This window comes from Gambusia affinis, linkage group LG18 (assembly GCF_019740435.1).
Source record: "Gambusia affinis linkage group LG18, SWU_Gaff_1.0, whole genome shotgun sequence".
In the NCBI taxonomy this organism is placed as follows: domain Eukaryota; kingdom Metazoa; phylum Chordata; class Actinopteri; order Cyprinodontiformes; family Poeciliidae; genus Gambusia; species Gambusia affinis.
This window is the reverse complement of record NC_057885.1, coordinates 2,407,921-2,434,486: the sequence shown is the minus strand read 5'-3', so window position 1 is coordinate 2,434,486 and position 26,566 is coordinate 2,407,921. Positions and strand designations below refer to the sequence as shown.

The 26,566-nt window shown below is 39.2% G+C and overlaps 1 protein-coding gene across 7 annotated transcripts in view; it reads right to left on the bottom strand.

Annotated features, from left to right (window-relative positions):
- mllt3 (MLLT3 super elongation complex subunit) overlaps positions 1-26,566 on the bottom strand; it is a 66,249-nt gene that overhangs the window by 33,796 nt on the left and 5,887 nt on the right. Inside the window, exons 1-2 of one of the 7 annotated variants that reach the window (XM_044097805.1) lie at positions 10,915-10,918; positions 5,332-5,336 (exon numbers count right to left, since the gene is read on the bottom strand). The exons of the other annotated variants lie outside the window; for them this stretch is intronic. The gene's annotated coding sequence lies outside the window, so the exon portion shown is untranslated. Of the gene's footprint in view, positions 1-5,331; positions 5,337-10,914; positions 10,919-26,566 lie in introns of those variants that run through there. 7 annotated transcript variants of the gene reach the window in all.

The window sequence follows — 26,566 nt, the reverse complement described above, 5'->3', positions numbered from 1 at the left end:
AGGTAGGCCTGTCACGATAAACGAAAAATCGATTAATCGTACGATAAATTAAAACTATCTACGTCATTTTAATTATCGCCGTTATCGTCTCTTCCAGCCTTTTTCTCTTTATGTTGATGACCCTAAATTAAAAGAGGCTCAACTCCGGTGCTCTCCACTGATCCTCCCTTCCTCATTTCCTTAGTGTAATGCCCAGCGCACACGACACCATCTTAGTGCTGTCGGTCGATTGTCGGCCCATTTTCAAAATCAGAGATCACACATTAGCCGACAGAAATCCTAGGTATAACGGTTCGATCGGGTTCGATGTGCCGACAGTGGGCACAACATAATGGCTACAAGTCCAGCTAACTAATTTTAAAACCAGGCATTAATCAATGCTTTACTACAATCTACCTGCAACGCATGTGGCTCTAGTGTCAGCGTAACGTCCTGACTGAATGAAAATCATTAGAACCTATTTATGTCACGTTAACGAAGAACAGCTGAAAAGTTACCGGGTTCATCAACGTAGCGATTTTGCTCCAACTCCTCCCCTCGTTGTTTCTATATTCTTTGTACAAAATGTTTTATAAACATTAATGTTGTTTCCACATATCATCTCCAATGTCCGCTGGACTTCGGGTTGCGCCGTTTCAGCTGTTTGGGATTCCCCTCGGTAATTTCCCCTGAGAAAGCAGGAGGAGAATCTGTGCTTTCTGATTGGCTACCTGTCACATTCAACAGGCTGCGTTAACAATCCCAGCGGGGAAAACCCCTGATTTAGATCGGAGCGGCCACAACACACTACACACTACAGGATGATCACAAGCCACAATCTTAGAACGATCAAAGTTTTATTGCATCAGTCAGATGTGCCCGTCTTCTCTATTTAAATCTAATGATTACTGAAGGGCAATATGGTAAACAGACTTCATAATCTGCACTCTTTTGGTTGAATGCAGTATTTATTTACACTTTGGCTTTATGTTATTTCGTTTTTATTCAAGTACATTTTTGTTAATGGAGACTGAGAATCAATTTTATTTTTATTTTTGGTTGTTTTGTTTATTTTGTTTATAAGTTCCAGTGTTGGGTGTTCTTTTGAAAATAAAGTGCATCCATCTTTGGCAGGAAATCGCATGCATTATTACGTCATTTCCATTAAATCGGTGTAAAAAGGTCTTCAAACAATACTATCGTCTATCGCAATAGTTTTTTGAGACAATTAATCGTTCAGCAAAATTTGCTATCGTGACAGGCCTACTTGAAGGGGATTAATATTTATGCATTAATTTAAATATTTTTAACTGCTCAATATTTTGTAGAAATCAGTTTTCACTTTGACATTAAAAGGGTTCCTTTTGTAAATTTTTCTGGTAAAAAAAGTCACATTTTGTTGCTCATAGCTTATTTAGAAAAGAAATAAATTGGGCAAAACACCTAAGGAGTCGAATACCTTTCATAGGCGCTGTGGCTCAGTTTATTAGAACTATGACTCGCAGCTGAAACAGTATCTTTGAGTCATGTTACTGGACTGGTAGTGGCTCATTAGACTTGAAAGCCACAAAAACTTGAACATGATACTTGACAAAACGTTATTGTCAAATGTTAATGGTTAGTTTGTATCAATTTTGATGCAAATGAGAATCTTTGAATTATTCATTTTTCTAGTATTGATTATAACTGTATAACAGTACTGATAGTTTAAAGTGGAGCAAAGATTTTACTTCACATATGTAATGAATTTATTACTGGAACTATTTTTACTTGTCACTGTACAGCACTTCAAGAGCACTAATTTTAGCAATGCACTTTAAGCATATATTTGCACATCAATAAAAATTTGCACGCAAGATGTTTTAACTGTATTTATTGAGTATTTTTAGTGATTACCATGTAGCATTTGTTCTGGGTACTGCAGCGCTGCTCCTCATTGAGAAGTGAGGTGGTTGCCTGTGAATGGAGGATAATTGTTACTCAGAGCAAGGAGCTACTGGTTTGTAAAACTTGAGCAAATGTTTGTGCATAATTTGTTAAGTGTGGAGGTGCTAAGATGGAGTGACTCACCTGTCTTTTCTGTCCTCTCCAGGGTGTTTGGACAAATACATTCCAGGGGTCCAGACACCATTTACAGGTCCCAGGAGAGGCCATGAAAAAGTGGGGAACTGATTGTGGTGTTTCATAATGGGGTAAGGATAAAACATAAAATATTTATAAAAAGTAAATAGAAATGTCTGTATTTGGTAAAAGATATTTTATTTATAGGAATAAAATAAGTGGAATAAGTGGAAATTGGTAAATTGAGATCCCCTGTGATTTAAAGGTGGTTTGGTCCTTCACAGCTGGGACTATTTAAAAGGATCCAGGACTAGTTGAACATGTTGGCCTAAATATGTTGCAATTTTCCTATTACCTAAAAAAATAGCTGTTTGTGATACGCCAAAACTCATAATTACTTCAAAAAAGCACATCTTTTGTTCTATTTTTCACCCATGGAGGTCGTAATTTTTTCACCAATGGGTTGATGACATCATTAGGTCCTAAATTATGTTTGACTGGTGTCATTTTAGATAATGCCACACTGTGTCACTATAAGATGTGTAAAAAAAATTTTTTTTAAAATGAAGCGAATCTGGACAAGAAAGAAAGCAGAGCGCAGTGCGAGAGCCGGAGTGGAACACAATTTTTGAAGGACCAAATCTGTACCCTGGATATTTCTTCACAACCCTTTGAACCATTTATACCAGCAGAACTAATGACCGATATATGCATTCCTTCTCTATTTTCCTCAAATATTATCTTATTGATATAAAACTTATACCAGCAGTTCACAGAACAAGTGTGGTTGTGTAGAAAAAGTTATTTCACTCTTAGCTCTTTATTTCTCCATGTTAGCAGGGGATGCACTTTTTGGCAATATGGATGTTATTCCTGCCGATATTTGCATGTCCTACCTATTTTCCCCAAATATTATCCTATTGATGTGAAACTCATAACAGTAGCTAAGAGGATAAGTGTAATTATGTAGAAAAGGTGAAATCCCTCTCAACTCTTTATTTCTCCATATTAGCAGGGGATGCATTTTACAGCAAAGCCTATTATTAGCCTGCCAAAATTTGCATGCCCTATCTATTTTCCTCAAAAATTATTCTATTGATATGCAACTCATACCAGCAGATAAGGGAACAAATGTGATTTTGTAGAAAAAGGTATTTCACTTTTAACTCTTTATTTCTCCATGTTAGCTATGCCAAAAATTGCATCCCCCTGCTAACTTGAAGAAATGAAGAGTTACGAGGGACTTCACCTTTTCTATGTAATGACACTTGCTCTCTGAGCATTCTATACGTTTCATATCAACAGGACAATAGACAGGGGATACAAATATTGGCAGGCTCAGTAATTAAAATGCATCTCCCAACATTAACAGACTAGACAGTTAAGGATAATATAAAATGTTGTACACAAAACGCTCCTGTTTTGTAATGCTTTAAGATATTTTGGTGTTAAAAGAAAAATCGGAAAATTTCAAACCACATGCGGAGAACATTTTCATCAGACACTGACTGAAAAATGTTCTACTCCTTTGTCTCAATAAAGGTGTAAAAACTGTATTTATTTCAAATAATCTGCACAATAAAATCCACCATTTCAGGGCTTACATCGTTAAGAAACATGATAATGTTTACGAGCATTTTTAAAAGTTTCGTCTTCGGTCATATTTCAGTCAATTTTCTCATTAATATGCGGGAGTTTAGAGTGATGCGTGCTCCCATGACAGGGTATGCAATTCTTGGCAGGCATGCGTTTCTCAGCATAACGCCGATCTTCTATGAAATTCTGTTCCCCTGTGAAAATCTGTTCCCCTGTGTCAAGAGCACGCCTTGCAGCTAGAGAGGCGTGACCATTTTCAAGGCGCTTCTGATCGATTTCTCAGTAAAACAACTCATATAATCATGCCAAAGTAGTAACATTCAGTTTAATCGGCAGCTGTTGTTTTAAAAAGTAGCAATGACAAAATTGTAAAATAAATAAATAAAGAAGGTCTTGTGTAGAGGTCTTCTGACACTGTTTCGTATTATGCCAAGAGAATCGGTCTTTCTCCAACTTTTGTCTCTTAAGCCTGACAAATCAAAGTCAGTCACCAAACACGGGTTTCTAAGACGTTGTGTATATTTATAATTTCTCATTGCTGATATAAGAGGATGGAAGCTGGCTGATAGCAGTGCACAAAAATTAAGACTTCCTGAAAAGATGAGAGTGTAGACTTTCTGATAAATCTTGTTCTAATGTAATATATGAGAGACTACTGGATAAAGGAAATTTCTAGTATACTACATGCTATCACACATAAAAAATTTTGAGAATTTGGATACAGCTGCTCTCTATTTCCCAGTTTTGGGGTGGAGGAGAGGAGAGAATGGATATTTTAGCTGCCTGAAATAATCTGTTCCCCATCTATAACAAATTAACTTAACAGCAAGTCTTTAACTGTTTATTCATCTCTTCTTCAACAACAAATCTTGTGATTCTGGTTAAATTTGCTCTTTATTTGACAAAGGTATGAGGGGGAACCATATATTTTAGCTGCTCGAAATAATCCGTTACCCCCCATAACATGGGAACAAACCAATTTACCAGCAAGTCTTTAACTGTGCTTCTTCCTCTCATCAAAGACAAATCCTGTGGATTTGGTGACATTTGATCATTATGTTACCAAAGTTAAAAGAGGGGAACCATACATTTTAGCTAATTGAAATAATCTGTTCCCCCTCCATAACATGGGGACAAATTAATTTACCAGCAAGTCTTTAACTGTGCTTATTCCTCTATAAATGAACCACAAATTCTATGTTTGAAAACATTTGCTCTTTATTTGCCAGTTATGAGGAGGGAATCTGAAATAATCTGCTTCCCTTGCATAACATGGGAACAAATTAACTTGCCACCACATCTTTATTCCTCTTTGTATGAACAATAAATCCTGGAAGTTTGAAAACATTGGCTCAATTTTATGAGGGGGGAACTATATATTCTATATATACTATATATATACTATATATATAGGAAAAACAGATTATTTCAGGTGGCTAAAATATATGGTTCCCCCAAAGTAGGTTAGGTAAAAAAAAGAGCAAATATTACCATATTCACAGGTTCTCTTTCATAGCATTCGTTTAATGTCTCACTATGGGAACGTCCTGGGCGTGACCTCGTCAAAAGCTCCAATTACACTCCACCAGCCCTGATTGGCTGGGGATAAGTCTGTCAGTGCCAGGGAGAGGGGGCATGTCCCACCTCCTGCCTATATATAGGATTGGCCCTGCACAGACAGATCATTTCAAAAACCTCTTCTCGCTACGAGCAGAAGTCCCGACTGGTTTCTCTCTTTTGCCTGCTGTCCTGGAGCTTAGCTTAACTGTCCATAGATACGAGTGCGAACTCGATAGCCGGGCGCTTCGTTCCAGACTGGTAGTCTATATCGGGAAAAAACTAGCGTTCAGTTTGTTGCAAAACAGCACTGTTAGCTGTGAAGAACTGCACTTCACTGTTTTTCACTCGAGTAGCAATATTGCTACCGATGGGTAGCAATACCGAAAGAAGTAGCGATACTTCACGCAAGCTATTGTTTCAAAGTGCTAGCTATCAGCAGGGTAAGCCGAAACGCTCCCTGACATCTAGCGACATCAGGCTAGCCATTAAAGCTGTCACCAGATTCACTGTAGCTTCGCAGAAATCGTTCCTACAATTAGCATGGACGCCGGAAGGGCTGACGCTAAAGCAGACGAAAACCCACGAGCTTGCCCGTGTGGAAGTAAAATTTCGAGTTGGGACGCTCACCAAATGTGTGTGACGTGTCTCGGCTTAAGGCATGCCCAAGCAGCCCTCGAGTCATCGGAGGAGTGCACTCATTGTAGCCGGCCCTCATTCAAGGTGCTGTGTGGCCCATCAATTGACACTATCCGGAGGCGATCCCATACTGGCTTCTGCTCCAGCTTGCCGAGAAATGGCGGCTCAAGGAATGACACCGGTCCTTGATGCAGAACCAGGACCAAGCTGGGGTGATATGCTTGACGCGGTTAACCTGTTTCCACTGGATGTGACCAGCCATAGCGTCACAGCTTACCCCCTCGATTAACCCATGTCAGGAGATGACAGAGGCTCGGATGCAGATTCTGAGCTTCTCATCACCGACGAAGAGGAGGATGATGAACCGCCTCTGGTGCTCCGAGGTCGGGTCACAAAACCTACACCTTTGGGCGTCAGCCAGGCCGGTGATAGTGACTCTTCTTCGTCTGCCTTGGATGTGGACCTGCATGACGTGTGTAAACGCGCCGCAGCAAAACGTAATATCCAGTGGCCCGAAGTTCAGGCTAAAGCAGCAAAATCACGTTTCGGCGGCAAAAAGCTGCCAAAAGCCAAGAGAATGGAAAAGCAGTTCCCTCCTTTCTTCCCTGAGTTGCTGGAGGAATTTTCAGTTTCCTGGTGCAACAAACAGTAAAGGGAGAAGCACCCAGTGGCAGGTGGCTCAGTTCTAGACTGCGAGGGAATGGACAACCATAGTCTCCGCCAAATGCCTCGAGTCGAACCAGTGGTGGCAGCGCACCTTCACCCAAAAGCTTCTATGTCCTCAGGAGGGTTGGCTCCATCCTTCCCCTCAGCAGCGGACCGCTTCCAATCAAACCTGACGGAGAAATCCTACAAGGCAGCCGCTCTATCAGTTCGCGCCATTCTTCCATGCTGATGTCGTATCATGTCCATGTCATGTTGGTCCTGGAGCTGGAGGAGGAGATGACTGCATCTCTGGACGCTAAACTGTGGGAAGAAGTGTGTATCATCACTGATCACTGTCTCCAGCTCCATAAAGTAGCGATTCAGGCTATGGGGAGAACTATTGGGCTCATGGTTCTACAGGAAAGAGCCAGATGGTTAAACTTTCCACCAGGGAAAAGGAGGACCTCCTCCGCATGGCCTGTTTGGTGCAGCTGTTACATCTGTGCAAAAGAGGTGTGAGGAAAAGAAAGGCGACGATGAGTCTTTAAAACTGTGTCTCCCAAGACGGGCACCGGTGCACACAGTCCTACATCCCAGCGTCAAACCTTTGCCTAGGCTGCGGCGCGTTTCCCTCCCACTTTCAGAATCCCTAAGCTGCCAAAGACCCAGACTGCTGCTAATCTTCCTCCGAAAGGCGCTGCTGTTAAGGGCTCGTGGCCGAAGAAACCCGAAGCTGCTCGCTCAGATCAGCCGCCACCTACGTCCACCCAGACGGTGAGGAGGAGGAAGTGTTTGGCCTGACAGCTTTTTGGAAGACAGAGAGCGGACTCGTTCTTAGACATGACTCTGTTACCGAGCCCTTCCATAGAGTTCAACAAAGTTCGGCGCACAAACGACGGGATGCTTGAGCCCGCTCAGCGCGGGCCATAATACCCATGTGTTGCATGGGTACTACCCCATGCAACACAAACTGACCTGTCAGCCCGCTGTCACTGAGACAGATAAAATGGGCAAATTGCACAAACTCAGAGTGGGTTTTAAGAAAGATAAACCGTGGATACCGGCTGCAATTTGCTCTGCCGCCTCCACAGTTCAGAGTGGTGATTCAATCGCAGGTCAGTGGCTCCGCAGCTCTTTTCCTACAAGAGGAAATATCCTCTCTGTTGGAGAAAAGAGCGATACAATTGATCCCTCAGGTAAAACACCAAGCAGGGTTTTACTCCAGATATTTCCTGGTCCCATAGAAAGGTGGTCGAGGGATGCGTGCAATCTTAGACCTTCGGGCTCTAAACAGACATTTGAGAAAATACAAGTTCAGAATGCTGACACATGCTTCTCTCTTACGTTTCCTGCGCCCAGGCAATTGGTTCACATCAATCGATCTCAAGGATCCGTATTTTCACATTCCAATTTATCCACCACACAGGAAATATCTAAGATTTGCATTTCAAGGGAAATGCTACGAGTATCTCGTTCTCCCATTTGGCCTCTCCTTGAGCCCAAGGGTGTTTGTGAAATGCATAGAAGCCGCTGTGGCTCCACTCAGGCAGCAGGGGGTTTGTGTAGCCACATACATAGACAATTGGTTGATCACAGCTCCGTCACAGTAGGAGGCTGCAGATCATACAACGTTGCTCTCAAAACACATGCTGGATTTGGGATTCAAAATAAATGTGGAGAAGAGCATCCTATTTCCGTGTCAAAGAATTTCTTTTATTGGTCTGTTTCTAGACTCTGCCCAGGCCAGAGTGAAACTCACAGAGGAGAGAGTAAAATCACTTATGAACTGCATGTCCCTGTTATACGGGGGATGTTTTGTGTCTCCCCATCAGACGATTACTGGGTTTAATGGCCTCAGTTTTGGATGTTGTCCCAGTGGGCCGCCTTCATATGAAGGGAGACCAATGTTGGGTGGCTTCTCAGATGGTGGCCTCACTGGCCATCGAAGCACTGGTTGGCAGCGATAATCTAGCTTCTCCAGGGAGAACCATGGCCTCTACCACTGCGGCGAGACCTGTTGTCTCAGGCAGGGGGTAAATCCTCCACCCCTACCAAGAAAGGCTGGCACTATGGGCCTGGCCTGTGAGTGGTTTAATCTACACTTTGTAGGTCTCCACACAACGTTATTGAGACAATCCAGAGTGCAAGGGCTCCCACCACCAGGTCTCTGTATGACTGCAAATAGGCCATATTTGAAAAATGGTGTTCAGAAGCACAGGAAATACCCATTCAGTGCTCTGCAGTTACCATTTTGACTTTCCTGCAGGACTTGCTGGATAAGGGTAAAGCTTTTCCACCATAAAAGTGTACTTGGCAGCAATCTCAACTTATCATGTTGGTTTTGGTGGGAAAACCTTGGGACAGCACCCCTTGGTTTGCCAGTTTATGAAGGGAGTTTGTCGTCGGCTTCCTGCCTCTAAACTCCTGGCCACATCATGGGACCTTCCTCTGGTTCTGGGTGCTCCATTTGAGCCCCTGGGACAAGTGGATTGAGATTTATTACTCTGAAGACAGCGCTTTTACTGGTGCTTACTTCAGCTAAGCAGGTGGGTGAGCCTCATGCTTTTTCAGTGAACCCAGCTTGTACCAAATTCTCTGCAGGGAATAGAAGGGCAACCTTAATTCCTAATCCTGCTTTCTTACCTAAGGTGGTGGAGTCATGCTCGGCAATAGATGTGGTGTCTTTTAGTCCCCCACCTTTTTCCTCAGTGATGCAGGAGCGTCTTAATGGACTCTGTCCAGTTCGGGCCCTGCAAACTTATATGGATAGGACCAAAATATTGAGGAAAAGTGACCAGCTGTTTGTTTCTTGGGCAAAAGGTCACCTTGGTAAACCTATGTCAAAACAGCAACTTTCACAATGGATAGTTGCTGCAATTGCTTTAGCTTACACCTCTAAGGGACAGCAGACTCCTGAGGGCCTTCGTGCCCACTCTACACGAGGGTTGACCACCTCATGGTCCCTCTTTAGAGGAGTGTCCATCCAGCAGATCTGTGCCGCAGCAAGCTGGGCTTCTCTCCATACATTTGCTCCTTTTCATAAGCTTGATGTCACAGCTCAACCACTGGCTCATTCAGTGCTCAGCTTGGCATCAGTGCCACCAAGCACCCATCAATGACTTATATTGTCAGCAGTCGGTCTTGAGTCTGCATCGCAATCCGGGATTTTTCCATAGTGAGACACGAAACGAATGCTATGAAAGACAACTTTAGGTTACTTTCGTAACCCCGGTTCTCTGAGTAGCATGAGTGAGTGTCTCACCTAGCCACCCTCTTTGCTCATTCATAGCAAGGAAGAGGGTGTGAGTTTTTGAATGATCTGTCTGTGTAGGGCCAGTCCGATATATAGGCAGGGGGTGGGACATGCCCCCCATAATTTGCGGGTAAATTAATTTTTCCCCATTTTATGGAGGGAGAACAGATTATGTCAGGCATCACACAATCCGACCAAAAGTACGTGTCATTAATTTAATTTACGAAGCTGAAGGCAGCAGTAAAACATCAGCTCCTATGGACAACTCTGTCCTCTTCCTCTGTTTGGTCCTCCTCCTCATCATCAACTCTTGTTATTTCTACTTTATGATCCGTTTCAATGCGCTCTGGTTCAATCTGAAAAGGCTTAATAACGTTACTCATCACTGTTTTAGCTGGAGGAGCCAGGCAGTTGAACTGTCACACATCATTTGCCCAGAATGCATTGCAGCGTTAAAAACATGGTGACATTGACATGAAAATATTTTACTAAAATTTATTAAACCTAAATAACTTACAGTATTATTACTGTGTTGTTTTTACATCTAAGATAAATATTTCTCAAATAAGGTCTATTTTTATAACTAGTCATAGTTCCCTTTAAGGCTGCAACTGCACCTGTGGTATTGTTCTTGAGGCTGTGTTCTGGAAGAATAAACCATTGTTATTTCCACCTCACTCTTTGCCTCAACTTTCATCTTCACTGTAAATCCAGCCACAAAAGGGTGCATTGTTATATTTTTTATAGTATATATATAAATTTCATTCTGAAAAATTTGAATATAAGATATATAAGCTGGAGAAAAAAGGCAATTTGAAAATTTTTATAATGATTAAACAGGTTTTCTAGTTTGATATAAGTGGTGAAATTGAACCATATTTATCTTCAAACAACATAACATGCACACAAAATAAAGAAAATAAAAAGATGTGAAAACCTCACTCAAATGTAAGCAGTACATTTCCTCAGTTTTTGTCTCATAAAGATGTAATGCATTGGTCCGTGCGTCAAAGCGCATGAAATGCATCTGCGGGTAATTTTATTCTCACTAAAAAACGAAAACAGGGTTGGATCAGCAGATTAACTCCAAACGGGTTTGGTTATTTCTAATGTGATTAAGGTATGTATACAATCACATATATGCAAGAAGCTGCGCAAAAGTGTGCCATGTAAAAGTGGAGCACTTTGGCTTTGATGGAGAACATCGCCAACGGAAGAATTCAGAAGAAGCGTGTGTTCAGAAATCCTATTGATCTGCTGGGAAGTGTTGATGGTTTATTAGCATTTACATTTTCCAGACTAATCATTCTTGAGCTCTGGGCAAAACATAAAGAAGGAGGCGTGCGTTTTTGGTGCCGGTGCAACTGCAATCATCCTTCAGTCGAGCCATGCTCTCTTTGTGAATGCGCCTTTATGGACAGAATGCAGCTCTTGTTCTGTAAACTTATGCATGATCTCTCTATTTAGAATAAATGTCCACATTCCCCACTCAAAGGACTCTCTGACCAGGGTCGCCGCCAGGAATCTTGGGCTCCATGACAAAAAATTAGATTGGGCCCCCCATGCAGCTGTTGTTATAATTTTTTGAGTCTATTTGACCCACAAAAAGCATCACAACTTTAAAAGCTTACAACTGCCTTGCTTTCTTTGATTCAATACTGATACTGATACTAGGACAATACTTACTGCTTATGAATTTTACATACAACAGTTCACATACAGTATTCAAGTAGGTTGCTTACATTTTTTCTATTACTGAAATGGCTCTCCCCTCAAGCAACAGTCATAGGCAACGTGCAAAATATACATAAAGCAATCTAGACTTCTCAAAAAAAAAAATGCTATGTAGTTCCATTTTATTCAAGCTGCAGTATATAACTTTAATAAAAATTATATTTTCTCCACATTTGTTAAAGCTGTCACCATGTTGTGACAGTTTGAGACAGAGACAGAGACAGATAATCTGTGAAAGCAATCAATCTCCTCCACCTGCTCCCTGAGCTACTATTACTGGCTAAAGTAATGCAACGTTCTGGCCAAAATAACCAATGAGAACCAGTAGGACGGTCTTAGCCAACCATCCTCATTAACTCATTGTTAAATATGCTAATGGGGGAGAAACAACTTATCATTACAGGAAAACCGTTTATCTGCCATCACTGGTAACTACGCTAACCAGACTAAGCATTCACATCAGGCTGCTCAAGTTACAGCATAGCACAGAGCAAGGGGAGGGAAGATGAGCAGCCCCATGAGATTGTGATTGACAGCATTAAAACTCTCCTGCCACTGATTGGTTGTTTCTAGATAGTACTGGAAGAAGTCAGAGGAAATAGATTTTTCACAGATTATCTTTCATGCCGTACTGTCACAATATAATGACAGTTTTAACAAATATGTAAAAAAAAAAAAAGTTTTTTAATAAGTTACATACTGCAGCTTTAATTTCACTTAGGAGTGGGCAGATCAGGAGGGATATGGTTAGAGCTGCTGCTGACTGACTCATCTGTTGTTAAGTGTGGTAAAAGGTAACTTTTTTCCTTAATTCATTAAATGCTAGTGAAACAGAGGCAAACAGTAGTCTGTAGTTGAGCTAACTATGCTGAATGGTTGATAATCTCACAGTCTATCCACCTCTCGAAGAAAAACTGGGTTACAAATTGACACTCTTGTCTTTTTCTCTCTCTTATATTGATTTTTTTGAAAACATGATTTTCAAAATATTTTGAGTAGCAAAATAACCGCTACTGTCGTTCTTGTCTTCTACTGACTGCTGCTGAACACTGTCACCGTCAAGCGCGCTAAGCAGGAATGAACCATTTCATGCAGATTCAGTGCAAATATGGATGTGTGCTTTTTGGTCTGGGAGTGGAAACATTTTATTTTTACTGATAAAAACAATTTTACAAAACACAATGACTAATTTTGTAATTGACAGGGCCCCATTTTATTTAATTTCAAATGAAAAAAAAAGAATTGTAGAGGGCCCCCTGTTGGTCAAGGGCTCTTGGAATTGTCCTCACTTTCCCCCCCTATACGGCGCCCTGACCCTGACATGCTGTCTGTCTTTAAATCCCGGCTGAATGTGCTACTGTTCAAAAAAGCATTTGCACAAACTCTTTCTTTTCTTTTTTTTAATTTTATTAGAATTTCTTTTTCTTTAAAATTTATTATTTAGATTTTTGTGAGGTGACTATGTGCCCTGAAAGCACCTTTTAAATAAAATATGCAATTATTAATATTATAAATACATATACTGCTACAAACAAGGACCATTGCCATGGTTACTGCTTCATGTGGTGGCAGACTTCTGGGTATTTATATTAATTTACATACGTATTTATGGGTGGCAACAGAGTGGATCAGCAGCAGCGTTCTAATTCCCACAAATTGGGATGTATAAAGGAAAGGTGCACAGCTATGTGCGTGCGCACGGCTTTATACATCTGAATTTTTTTGTGAACTGCACTTTTCTAAATTTGTCTGTACACCAAGTTTTAATGTGAAAACTTCACACTCTTTTATACTTGAGGCTCCTAACCTTTTCACAAGATGTTTTTAGGTTGTTTTTTTTTCAAAGAAACCTTTAATGAGAAAACACTTTTACTTAGAAAAGCCAAAGAGACAGCAGTATGAGAGCATGAAATGAGAACAAGTCAGAGCAGGATTGTGGCCTGGCTTCATTGATTCAGGTTGAAAAGGTTAGATCTTTGGAAGGAGTGTCTGAGGGGCAGACATTCACAAAGTAGTCAGTGACCTGTAACATAAGACGAGCCAATCGTCAAAGACGCTTCTACAGACTAACTGGATCGCAGCGTTTATTAACACAGCCTTTGGTTTTAGTTGGTATGCCAATCACAGAACAATACCAGTCACTTCATATTTGGCCTCTCTCCACAGACTGGTTTGTAATGAGGTTAAGCTGAGCAAAAACACGATGGTGCAAAAAAAACCCTCTGGAAATATTGCATTCTTTAGTGGCACAGATGCATGCTCCTTCTGTCCACTGTTTCACAGTTGATTTATCTTATTTCTATCATTTATCATCATTTATTTCTGTTTTACTCGTCCGGAGCCTAGACAACAGTTAGAGAAGTTTTGGCTTGAGGCATTAAAAACCATAAGACCGCCAACAAAGAGGGGAGACTAATTCCTACTAAAGCTGTTGAATAATTAATAGCGGGTTCACAACAGCAGATTACTGCAACTGGTAAAAACATAATCTAAAGTATAAACTAAGTTTGGCAATTGGATAAATTTATCAACCATCGATGAGAGGCTGCGCCCTTTGCTGGTTGTCTTATAAGAGCATTTTTTTTATGTGCCCTGAAAGCACCTTTTAAATAAAATAAAGAATCATAAATATTGTAAATACTTATACTGCTACAAACAAGGACGTTGTCAGGGTTATTGCCCAATGTGGTGGCAGACTTCCGGTTATTTATACTAATTTACATATGTATTTATGGATGGCGACAGGGCAGACCAGCAGCTGCCCTCTACTTCCCGCAAATTGGGATGTATAAAGGAAAGGTGCGTAGCTACGGCGCAAGGCTTTATATATCCAAATTTTTTTGTGCGCTGCACTTTTCTGAATTATTCCATATACCAAGTTTTAGTGTGAAAACTGCACACTCTTTTATGCATGAGGCCTCTGGTGATTGCCTATTGTTATCTGCTGCACGGTTTGAGCCACCTGCATGAATATATCACCCATCATCATTTGTTGGATTGATGAATACTAAATATTGCCTAATCTTAGTATATACCTGATCAATTTGGGAACATTGAGGTGTTAAAATTCCAAAGACATTTCAAAGGGCCAGTTTGGAGAAAAACTAGATTGTAATAATGACTAGGGCTGTTCATTGACCTTAAAACTGTGCAACTTGGAATGATGATAAGTTTGCTAATTGGAATACTATTTTTTTTAATAAAAAGCTTTTGTGTGAGGATGAGGTGTTTCTTTCTGTGGTAACAAAATTACTGTATTTCACAGGACTGCAATGGAATACTTTTTTGCATCACATGAGTCAAGTTAACAACCGGATGTTAGTACTTGTGTACAAGCAAAAGAAGATTACAGGAAAAGGTGGGAGGATGATGGCTCAACATGTTTTTAAATGCCTTATATTAACATACTTATTCACGTAATTTTAATTGCATTTGTTACTTAATGGAAACACCACAATTGTGATTTTTTTTTTACATTACTGGAATAAAGTTCTGCTCACATTTGTAAAGGAAACAACTATAGTGTGCAATGTTCAAATTATAAAGGACTGTTTGGAACACAATAACTGTTGACTAATATATTCCAAGTGCTATGAACTTGCATTTGTCATTTTAACGTAATATTCAGCTAGTTGGACAGTCTCACAGCAGCAGATGTTCACACTGGAAACTAATGATGTTTCCAAAATGCTAAAGGTCACAAAGTGATGGGAGAACAGATAAGAGCAAGAGGGAAAAATAAATTAGGCATGTTTGGTAACATGCTTAAGACAAGATCAGTCATAATAAATCTATTGTTTCCTCATTTCTCTTCTCGTCAATCCTACCATTCGTGACCTTTAGCAACTTGCAGCAGAGTTGAAAAGAGGATGCTGTAGTTTCTACCACAGTGTTGTTGCCGGGGCCATCTTCTTTGCTGCTGTGTGTTGGGGAAGCAGCATCAGAGCCAGTGATTCTATTAGACTGGACAGAATCATCAGGAAAGCTATCTCTGTACTGGGACTAAGGCTGGAGTCCCTGGAAACTGTGGTGGAGAGGAGGACACTGAAGAAGGTTCTGTCTATCATGGACAATAAACAGCACCCTCTCCACCACATAGTGGACAGACAGCGGAGCACCTTCTCACATAGACTGCTCCAGCTCCGCTGTCGTAGGGACAGATACAAGAAATCCTTCCTGCCACATGCCATCTCACTGTACAATAAAAGCTAGATCATTGTTCTGCACTAATCAGCCCAATTTTGCACAACTGTACTGTGGCACACTTGTACATATATTACATATACATATCTGCATTTTTTGAATCTCTGTAAGGACTGCTCTTAAGTTGCATTTTATATTTTACAGCACTTTATAATTTTACAATTTGTAGCATTTTATATTTTATATTTATTTTATTTTATCTACAACTAGTTGTTACTGTGTCTTGTCTTTATGCTGCAACTGCGAAGTAATTTCCCTGCTAGGATGAATAAAGTACTTCTATTCTATTCTATTTTCACTGTTTGCTTATTCAAGCATTGCAGGTTTTGTGTGTAAAGGTGTCATTAGCATGAGGCCAAGATTTTATGGCAGCGTCAAGTTACAAAAAGGAGTGAAAGAACTGCCAACAGACAGCCCATAAAAACCAAGCTACAGTAAAACACTTCCTCCTCCATCATTGATTGATCTGAGGGAAGGCCGGTATTTATAACTCAGTTCCTGTTCTTTTGTGGTGATGGTGGTTACAACATCCATCTGCAATTCCTCCTCTTCCCAAGCCTTTCGGGGAATTAGCAGCAGCCAGCAATCTGCAGCCATTATAGTTATATTTTTTTGTATGAAACTGTTGCTAGTCTGTTTTCTTGGGAGCCCACGAGTGGAAAAAAAAGGTGTTTTATTTTAAAATTTTCACCTATTTTTTCCCAACGGGATTCCAAATGCCATTGAATAATATGTAAGGGTAGGAATCTATAGGCACTTAATCTCTCTACAAATCAGAATGCTGTAATGAGTTTTAGAAGAAGAGCCACAGAACTTTTCTTTAGCATGTTTTCCACCTGATAATTCGGTAGACTAAGTTTAGATTTGAGAACCAAAATTGCAATCTTTAGTCCATTTTCAGCTGCTGCGGTTCACTTTCACACTGCACTGGGTTAAACCATTTGAGAATCCCCTTCCTCACCTGTGGTGGAGCTGCACCAAGAACCACCACACAAAAACCTCTGAATAAGACACTGAACACAACTTTCGTCTTCATGAAATCCAAACAGAAATGTTGCAGCATTGCTCTTTTACCTTTGGCGACAGGTTACAGGTCAATTCTCCAGCTTGCGCTTAACACATGCATTTGTTTTGGTTGTGTTTACCTAAAATGCCCTATGTTGTAGTCCGCTTCTTGCTTTGGATTCATATATGCATTCAAACCATACCAGAGTTCACTTCAACCAACCCAAGATCTACTTTTGTAAGCAGACCAAAGTTTGCTGTTTTGGTCTGCATTCACAACTCTCCAAATGAATAAGACTTTATAGGCAAACAAACTGGAGTTTAATTAAGAAGGACTCAACAGAGCGGGAGGGAATGCACACTACATCACACAAAGAAAGTTTAAATAGAGAACATAAGAAACTTTCTATAGCCAGCTCTAGAAAAATAAATTCTTATGGACCTTTGAACATTATAGATCTTAAATTTAAATATTAAACAATTTAAAATATTTTAATTTATGTATGCTGAAACCCTTAAATCAAATTTAGCAGCATTGATAATCTCAATAATTAAATGTTACATTTATATGTCTGTGTTAAAATATTAGCATGTATGGGCCCCTGAAGCCCTGGGGGCATGATGGAGCCACTGACTTCATTTGAATTAAACAGAAGTGCAAATAATTGATATTCATTTTAATTGTCTTTTTAAATTTGTTGTTTTGAAGGCTAGTTGTAGGTTTAGATAGCAGTCACTGGCAATGTTTTCCCGTAACATATAATTACCCAGTAATATTTTTACATTTCCTGTCAGCTTAACATCTTTTAAAAAACACGGCTGACAACCTTGGTGTCCCGACCACTGGGCTTAGCAGGTTTTCTGGGGGATCCCCTGATCTGATAGTGTGAACCAGGCATTAGTCACAAGAAAATAAGAAGATCTCAAAAGGTACTAAGACGTATCATAGATTGATTGTTAGATTAATGCTAAATATTCTGATTTGGAATATTCTTACGCCACATTTGCAGTATTAGGGTTATTCAGGACTTCTCCGTTGCTCTGGTCAGAGAACTGTGTTTCCAGACAGCAGTGCCACTCCTACAGGATGAGGAGTCTTTTTTTTTTTTTTTGTCTAAATCACCTGCGCATAAAAATGTAGCACACAAAGGTTTGTGTGTGTGCGCGTGTGTGTGTGGGTAGCACACAAAGGTTTAAACACAAACATTTGATATGGGTGAGGAAAATATATACGCAAACATATTTAATTTATAAGCATAACATCCCAAAGGACCGGTGTGGACATGTCCCCACCAACTTTGACCTGACGGGGACAGTCCACACCAATATTTCCTTCTTTTTTTCTTTATGTGCCTGCATCTACGTGCGGACAGCAACTCGGCAGAAGCTGCGCGCTGTATTCAAAGCAGTAACAGTCAGTTAATGCTTTGTAAAATGTAAATGGCAAGTCTGCTCATTGATCTAGTGGATTAGACATCATGTGACTTACTGTACGTGGCAGTGCACTACATGCGCTATTGTTTTACATTGAGTCAGTAATGTCAGTGGTGGGGAAATGACACAATCAAGCAAAGAATCTGAAAAAAGAACGAATAGTTTTGATATTAATTGTCAAAACTACAACAGCAAGATAAAGTCCAAAAGGATCACATTTCACAGGTCAGTGAAAAGGTATAATTAGAAAATATATATGAAGAAATTGGGGAGTAGGTTAGCTATGCTAGCTTAACGTTTATCACCTTGCTGCGCAGTTCGGAGTATTTCGGTTTAATTAACACAAAAACAGGGCGACCCACATAGATTTTCTGACTGATAATAAGGAGAGCAGGTGTTTAAGTAAGCTAATCAATCACCGCTAGTGTTCGCACATCACTTCCTAATGATCGCAAAATGAAAATTCAAAAACATAAATCTGCAAGTCAGAATCTGTTCTGTTTGGTGTTTTTACTTTTTTGTGTGGGAAATATTTTTGTGGTTTTTTTAGGCCTGTCACGATAACAAATTTTGCTGAGCGATTGTCTCAAAATTATTGCAATAAATTATAATATTGTTTAACGACCTTTTTACACTGATATAATGGAAATGATGTAGTAATGCATGCGATTTCCTGCCAAAGATAGATATACTTTATTTTCAAAAGAACACTTAAAACTCAAACTGATAAAATAAACAAAACAACTAAAAACAAAAATAAAATGGATTCTCAGTCTCTACTAACAAAAATATACTTGAATAAAAACACCAAAGTGGAAATAAATACTGCATTTAACCAAAAGAGTGCAGATTATGAAGTCTGTGTAACATATTGGCCTTCAGTAATAATTAGACTTAAATAGAGAAGACAGGCACATCCGACTACCTGATGCAATAGTTCACACTACACGTTAGTTCATATGTACATTTTCCCCTTCCGACAATCTTGGAACGCTTGCGATTTTGTAACTGATCATTCTGTAGCGTGTGGTGTGTTACTGTAGATCGTCGTGGCCACTCCGATCTAAATCAGGGGTTTTCCCCGACTGGGAGCCTTAACGCAGCCTGTTGAATGTGACAGGTAGCCAATCAGAAATCACAGATTATCGTCCGTGCTTTCTGAGGGGAAATTATATAGGTGAATCCCAAACAGCTGCCACAGCGCAACCCGAAGTCCAGCGGACAATGGAGATGATATGTGGAAACAACATTAATGTTTATAAAACATTTAGTGCAAAGAGTATAGAAATAACGAGGGGAGGAGTTGGAGCGAAACTGTTACCACAGTTGATGAACCTGGTACCTTTTCAGCTGTTCTTTGTTTATGTGACATACATAAGTTATAATGATTTTCATTCAGTCAGGACTGACACTAGAGCCACATGCATTGCAGGTAGATTGTGGTGAAGCATTGATTAATGCCTGGTTTTAAAATTAGTTAACTGAACTTGTAACAATTATTTTGTGCCCATTGTTGGACACCACATGGTATAATCGAACCGTTACACCTAGGATATCCGTCGGCTAATGTGTGGTCCCAGGTTTTGAAAATGGGCCGATAATGGGTCAACTGCTCTAAGACTGTGTAGCATGGACCTTACCAAGCTCTGCCCACAACCGACCCATGTGACCGCAAGTCTCACAAACAAAGCCTCGCGGCGTGTTGTTTCTATGTAAACATGATTCGATTAGTACATCATTTCTACCAGATTTTCACAATATATCAGCTACTACAATTGACAGAGGAACAAACAATTCATGTCATCATATAGACGGCCACACATGTGACCACGTAGAATGGGCATCAGCCAATGAAAAGTGGCCCCTGTGGTAAGGTCCATTACACTAGGAATATGAGGAGGGGAGGGTCAGTGGAGCGCACCGGAATTGAGTCGTTTTTCATTCAGTGTCATCAACAGAAAGAGAAAAAGGCCGGAGGAGACGATAAAGCCGATAATTAAAATGACGTTGATAGTTTTAATTTATTGTACAATTAATTGATTTATCGTTTATCGCGACATGCCTAGTTTTTTTAGTTTTGATTCCTGATGCACTTGAACATAATCTTTGCCCTGCGCTCCTGGGGTTGTTAATTGGTTACCATGGCAACAATTCACGCACGGTGACCTTCACATTAAGCTCACTGACTGAGAGAAGAAATAATACAAGCACCTGCTTTTCTACATTTCCCCAGAACATCATTCCATCATTTGTTTGTAGAACGTGGCGATATTCAGAGCAATCATCAAATAGAATGAAATATTTCATAAAGTATATAGGAGCCAAAGTTTATTAAATTTTAAACCATGGCTCCTACAGCGACAATTAAATTATTGGCCAATGTAAAAGAGAAATTTGCTTTGTTCTTTCTTGTATCTTTGCAGAACTGACAGACACCAAACTATTTATAAATTTATATGCAGAGAGAATATATATTTTTACATATCCAAACATCAGCATCTCAGCTTTAAGCCACATTTTATAGACTCCAGTAACATCGATGGTCACTCTACTCACCAACTGTCCCAACCAGACCCAAATAAATTTTTTCGCCACTTTAGTATTTGATATATTAAAGTAAATATATTCAGAAAATACCGACTCATTCCATAAATTAGAATATGACTGAAAAGTTTCTTTGTTAGTAATTCCACCACCAAGTGAAATACATTATATAGATTAATTAATTACGTCCATTTTAACATATTTATATTTTGTAGTATGTTTAATACCTGCTAAAAAGTTATTTTTGAAAAATACTATTAATCTGACAAGCCTGATCAGGACATATATCCCAATTTATTGAATAAGACTGTCAGGCATTCACCTGTATGTTTTAGCTTTATTCTTAGCTCTAGAAAAGAAAAGCCATTCCAGTAACTGGGTGCATCATCCACCCCACCCTGCTCCTTCTCGTCCCCATCAACTTGCAACACAAAGTTACACCCTTGGTTTAATTTATCAAAAAAGATTACATGAGTAACAAAGGGTTTGGCGGTGACACAGTGGGTAGACCACGCAACCCTTGTACAGAAACCTCAGTCCTCAATGCGACTGTCACAAGTTCAAGTCCTGGCCCATTGACCTTTGCCATGAAGTATAAAATGCATCTTCATGCACAGATATACAGGTGTTACGGCTGGTGTGTAAGTTTTATTATACAAATATAAGTGTCCAGGTGCCCATTCCTGAAGACAGGAGAAGTTAGATTGGTGGCCTGCCAGAGGTGACGGCTATAAAAGTCACTGATGGACTTCCTTCCATCAATCCTCTGCCCGTACCAACCAGCCACAGTTTGTTGTCTCTATTTAACACCCGTATTAAAATATATTATGATTTGTAGGAGTGAACTGCCATTCATTTAGGAAGGTAGGTTTATGTCATTTGGTTTATTTACTTTAAAATAGGTATGTTATGGTTAAGATAGTTTGCTTTTGTTTCTTATGTTCAGCATTATAGTTCACTCGTCCATACCTATGCTCCAATTATTGCAACATTGTCCTGCAAAATCCATCTTTTTTTTAATGCTTTCAACATTATGAGATGTTGAAAACATCTTATAATGTCTTATAACGTCCTCAGATCTCAAGCATGTGTTGGCTGCTTGAGATCTGAGGAGAATGAATCTTTCATGCTAAGATCTGGCCACCCCTGGTCATAACACAGGAAAGATTTATTCATTCACAGTTTAGTATATCAGTCCCAGAAACCTCAAAACTCCAGCAAATCCCATTAGCAAAGACTAAAGGAATGCATTGACGTTTAATTATGTATTTGCATGAAAATGAGGATCTGTTTTGGATGGATTTCAACAATTGTGGAATCACAGAAAACTGGAGGGACTGTTAAACGCAGGTCGTGATTGGATTAGTTAATTTCATGCCCATATAAATGATGCATGTGGATCATTTCAATCTGATCAAGGAACTCTGGGCATGTAAATGAGTTTTGACAGCATTTCTAAATATGGGGCATTCTTATTTCACACTGTCTTTCTTAAGTTTTTTTTCAGCTATGTTTCTTTGTTCAAGTCTGTACAAACTACATCACAAAAGGAAGCTCTTATATTGTAAATATCTTGATGAAAAGTTCCAAATTAGATGTTTCTCACTTGATTCATTTTTCATGCAAATTTTAAAAACCCAATTTTAGGATGTATTTCATTTGCACATCAAAAGTGGAATTATTATTGCTAGAATGAATTATATATTTTTATGTTCTGATATATTGACATATCCTGTCAACCTCTTCAAATCCCCAAAACCTCACAACTACTTGGTGAATTGAGAAATTCTTTCACTTAGTCAAACTGGTCATAGACAGAGCAGGGAAAACTAATGGAAACCCTCTTTACAGATTCTTTGTCAGGATGCTGCTGTGACAAAAAGCATTTTAACTAAAGACAGCCACAAAGTAAAATCTCACGTTTTTCCTGTTCTTGCAGCATCTCCCATCCTTCTATAAAAGTGACAATCCTCTGAAATATCACAAACACCTTTAAAGAGGAGCCATCTTCAGTGCAAGTTAAATAGCAGCCAGGGCTACAAATGAGGTGCTTAAGCAGCATGAGTTGCTGCTGCCTACTGCCAAAATAACACCCCCTCATTGCTTCCAAAGAGCTCCTTTACCTCCATTCGTTCAGACGGCTTTGCCATTTGGCTGTCTCCATGGAAACGCCTCAACACTGGCCCGTTAACGCATGGCAATAATGAAGTGTGGTGGCAGCTTTGCCGACTGATTCGTCACTATTCTTAATGCGTGTCTGGCAGCTTCTCTGACTCGGTGTGGGATGTAGTTCTGCTCACGCTCTTATCACTTTCTGAATCTCAATGCTTGCTTTTTGTTGGCAGTGGTGGAGGTACTACAATTAATCTAATAAATGAAATCTTTTAATCAAAACAATCTTTTGTGCAGTTGAGGAGGAAAAAAAAATCACAAGGATTTGCTTAATGTGCTTGGATGAAGGTTTGAAATACTTCCTGCTTCAGAATGGTCAGGAATTCCAGCTGTTATGTCCAGAACCCTTTATTGAGAGAATTCAACGCAAAGTAGATGCATTAAGAACTGGGTTTTTAAAAAAAGAGATAGTGAAGGTGATGTTCCAGTTTATTTACTTTGATAACTTCCCCTAGCATAAGAAACAGCCTGATCCCAAATGCATAGAGCGTGCAACCACTCAAGTACACTTCAGAAATGAGGACACAGACAGCAGCTCTTCCAGCCAAATGCAAGCTCTTAAACATGTCGTAAGCACAGAGTAAAGGGAGAATTAACTACTTCCTGATTTATATCAGATCGTAGGCCGAGGCACGATGTGGGACAAGCCCGGCAATGAAAAGAGAATCACAGAGAGGATGTTCACCAGGCGGAGCATCAAAGATTTCTGTTCTGTGCATGAACTGATGCTGGTACACCATAAGAAATAATATCAGTTCATCAGTTATTTATTAGGAACACCTTTGCACAGTTGCTTTGATCTTGAATGCCTTCATCCAAAGCTGAAATTTCAGTAGGGGTCACATTAAATATTTTCTGTTTTTGACCAGTTTCTTCAAATGGTGATGGAAAAATCTGAAGTTGTGCATCGTTTAGATGAATTCACCTCTGGAGCAGCCAATTTCAACTGCACAGAATACATCATCTAGATCAGTGGTCCCCAACCAACAACATCCGGTTTAGGATTTTCAAAATAAAAGCTCCTCCAGACTCAATACTTAGAACGGACATATTTAATTATTTCTTGCGCAGCCCCGTACCAATTTGTCCAGCCCGGTGGTTGGGGACCACTGATGTAGATAACAAAATTAAACAAAAAAACAAAACATTCATATCTCACTCAATGCATCTCTCTATCCAGGAGTTGACAACGTATTGCAGTGAGGCTTTGCAGGACCAAAGGACCCTTATTCCCAGAGACTTGCTGACTTCTGATCATTTCAACTGGAGGAATGCTCCCCGATTTCAAAACTTTACCTCAACTGGCACTTGTAATTGAACATCAAATCATCAACACTCAATACATCCATACCAGATGGTAATGCTGACTATTCACCAAAAGGTCTAGATACACTTGATCACCTGGAATTCTGGAATTAAACACTACACAATATACTAGCTATAAGTCGCATGACTTTGGAAATGACATTGAACCAGAAAATTATTTTCTCTTGCATATCAACAATGACTCTCAATATTATCCATTTGAGCAGCTTAACAATACTTTAGCAACTAAATATCAAATATTAGCTTTAACAATTAGCAGAAGTTTGTATGCACATTTATATAAGATTAAGGACTACTTACAAGGCATGTCTCAATAACAAATTTTGCTGAGTGACTAATTGTCTCAAAAATTATTGTGATAAACGATAATATTATTTGAAGACCATTTTAAACTAATGTAATGGTAATGACATAAAAATGCAAGCACATCGTGCCAAAAATAAACACATTTTATTTTCAAAAGAACACGTAGCACTGGAACTGGTAAACAAAACAACCAAAAACAAAAAGGACTCTGTTAACAAAAAAATCCACATGAATAAACCCTAAACACAACATAAAACCAAAGTGGAAATAAAACTACATTCAACCAAAAAAATACAGATTATGAAGTATGTGTACTGTATATTGCACTTCAATAATCAATAGATTTAGATAAAAAGGGGCATATCCGACTATCTGATGCAATAGTTCACTCCTCCTTAAGCAAAGGAAATGAGAAAGGTAGAGGTCAGTGGAGAGCAATGGAGTTGAGCCTTTTTTCATCCAGTGTCATCAACAGAAAAAAAAGGCAGGAACAAACAACAGAGCCAATAAATTAAAATGAGGTCGATAATTTTCATTTATCATGCCATTAATTGATATACTGTTTATCGCGACAGGCCTACTATTTAAATCATTTATGTTAATATCAGAAATATGGTTAAAATAGTGATAAGGACATGGACTGAACTCAGTTATGAACTGATTTGTATAGAAGAAACAAAAAGGGTGGTGGTGTATGTGGATGACAATTATAATTATAATTATAAAGTAGTGAAAAAAATATCAACTGTTGCAGACAATGTGACTGAATACCTTACAATTGAAATAAATAGGAAAAAACAGAAAAATATAATCATAAGCTGTATCTACAGAACACCAGATTCTGACCTAAGCATATTTAACAACTGTATAAAGGAACACTTTAATGTGAAAAGTAGGACTTTTTGTTGGTGGTGACTTTAATATCAACTTGTTAAATCCAAACAAACATAAAGATGCAGAGGATTTTATTAACACCATATTGGCTTATTTCCTAAAATCACACAACTCACTAGAATAAAAGTTCACTGTGCCACATCGCTTGACAAATATTTTTTCAAATAATTTGGAAAGCGAATTAGAAAGTGGACAATTAGTAAATGACATCAGCAACCGCCTCCCAGTATTTCCATTGTATAATTGTTATAGCAGAAAAAAACAAGAAAATAAACCATTTTATGTAAGAGTTAAGACTGATGAATGTATAAAGGTACTTAGAAAATATTTTTAAGCCAAGACGCATCATCCCTTTTTGTCTTCATACATGTTCTCTAAAGAAACAAGTGATCTATGTCACAGAATGACAACTCGCTCTCCTTCTATCCCATGAAGCACTGTTAAATTGCCCCACCCACTCATTCTGAGTTTTTCATGTTCTGTCTCTTTAAGGTGGGTCTCCTGAAGCATTGCAATTCAACAGCTCGATCTTTTCAGATGGGTAAGAATTTTATTTCTCTTTATATGATTATTTATGCCATTTATATTATAATTACTTAACATATCCATTTTGTAGCCTAAAGTTTTTTTTCTCCTTAACATACATAAATAATGCATTATTTTTTTCCTTGTTCAATAACTGTAATCAGAGTAAAGTCAAAAGCCATAGCTACATAGAAAATATTGCTTGCTGAGAGACACAAAATGTTAAAGAAACAACAGTTTTCCTAATAGTAAAAAACAGATTAAAACTTCCAATACTGCAGTGGCTTGCCCCTGAAATGAGGTGAACACACTATAAAACAAAACTCAGGTTGTGCTCTAATAATCAGACCCAACTGAATTTATGGCTGCAACAAGTGTGTTTAGAACATGCTCCCAAAACAAAAAGGCAGTGTCCCTGTAATAAGCCATACAGTTTTTATTGCCTACCTACAGATGGGGAAACAAAAAGAATTTGAAAAAATTTAAACGTGTGAAATAGTTAAATATGCTTTTACCGTTCATTTGCGGCCACTTCTTCAAGTCACCCTCCCATCCCTCAATAGCTGCAAGTAGAGGTAAAACAATATTGCATGTTTCCACATATTTTATGGCCTAAAACCTCTGACGAAAGCTGTTTAGTGAGTTGCTAATATGTAAAAAATTGGCGGTTCCGGTTTGCGATGGAAGTCGTAC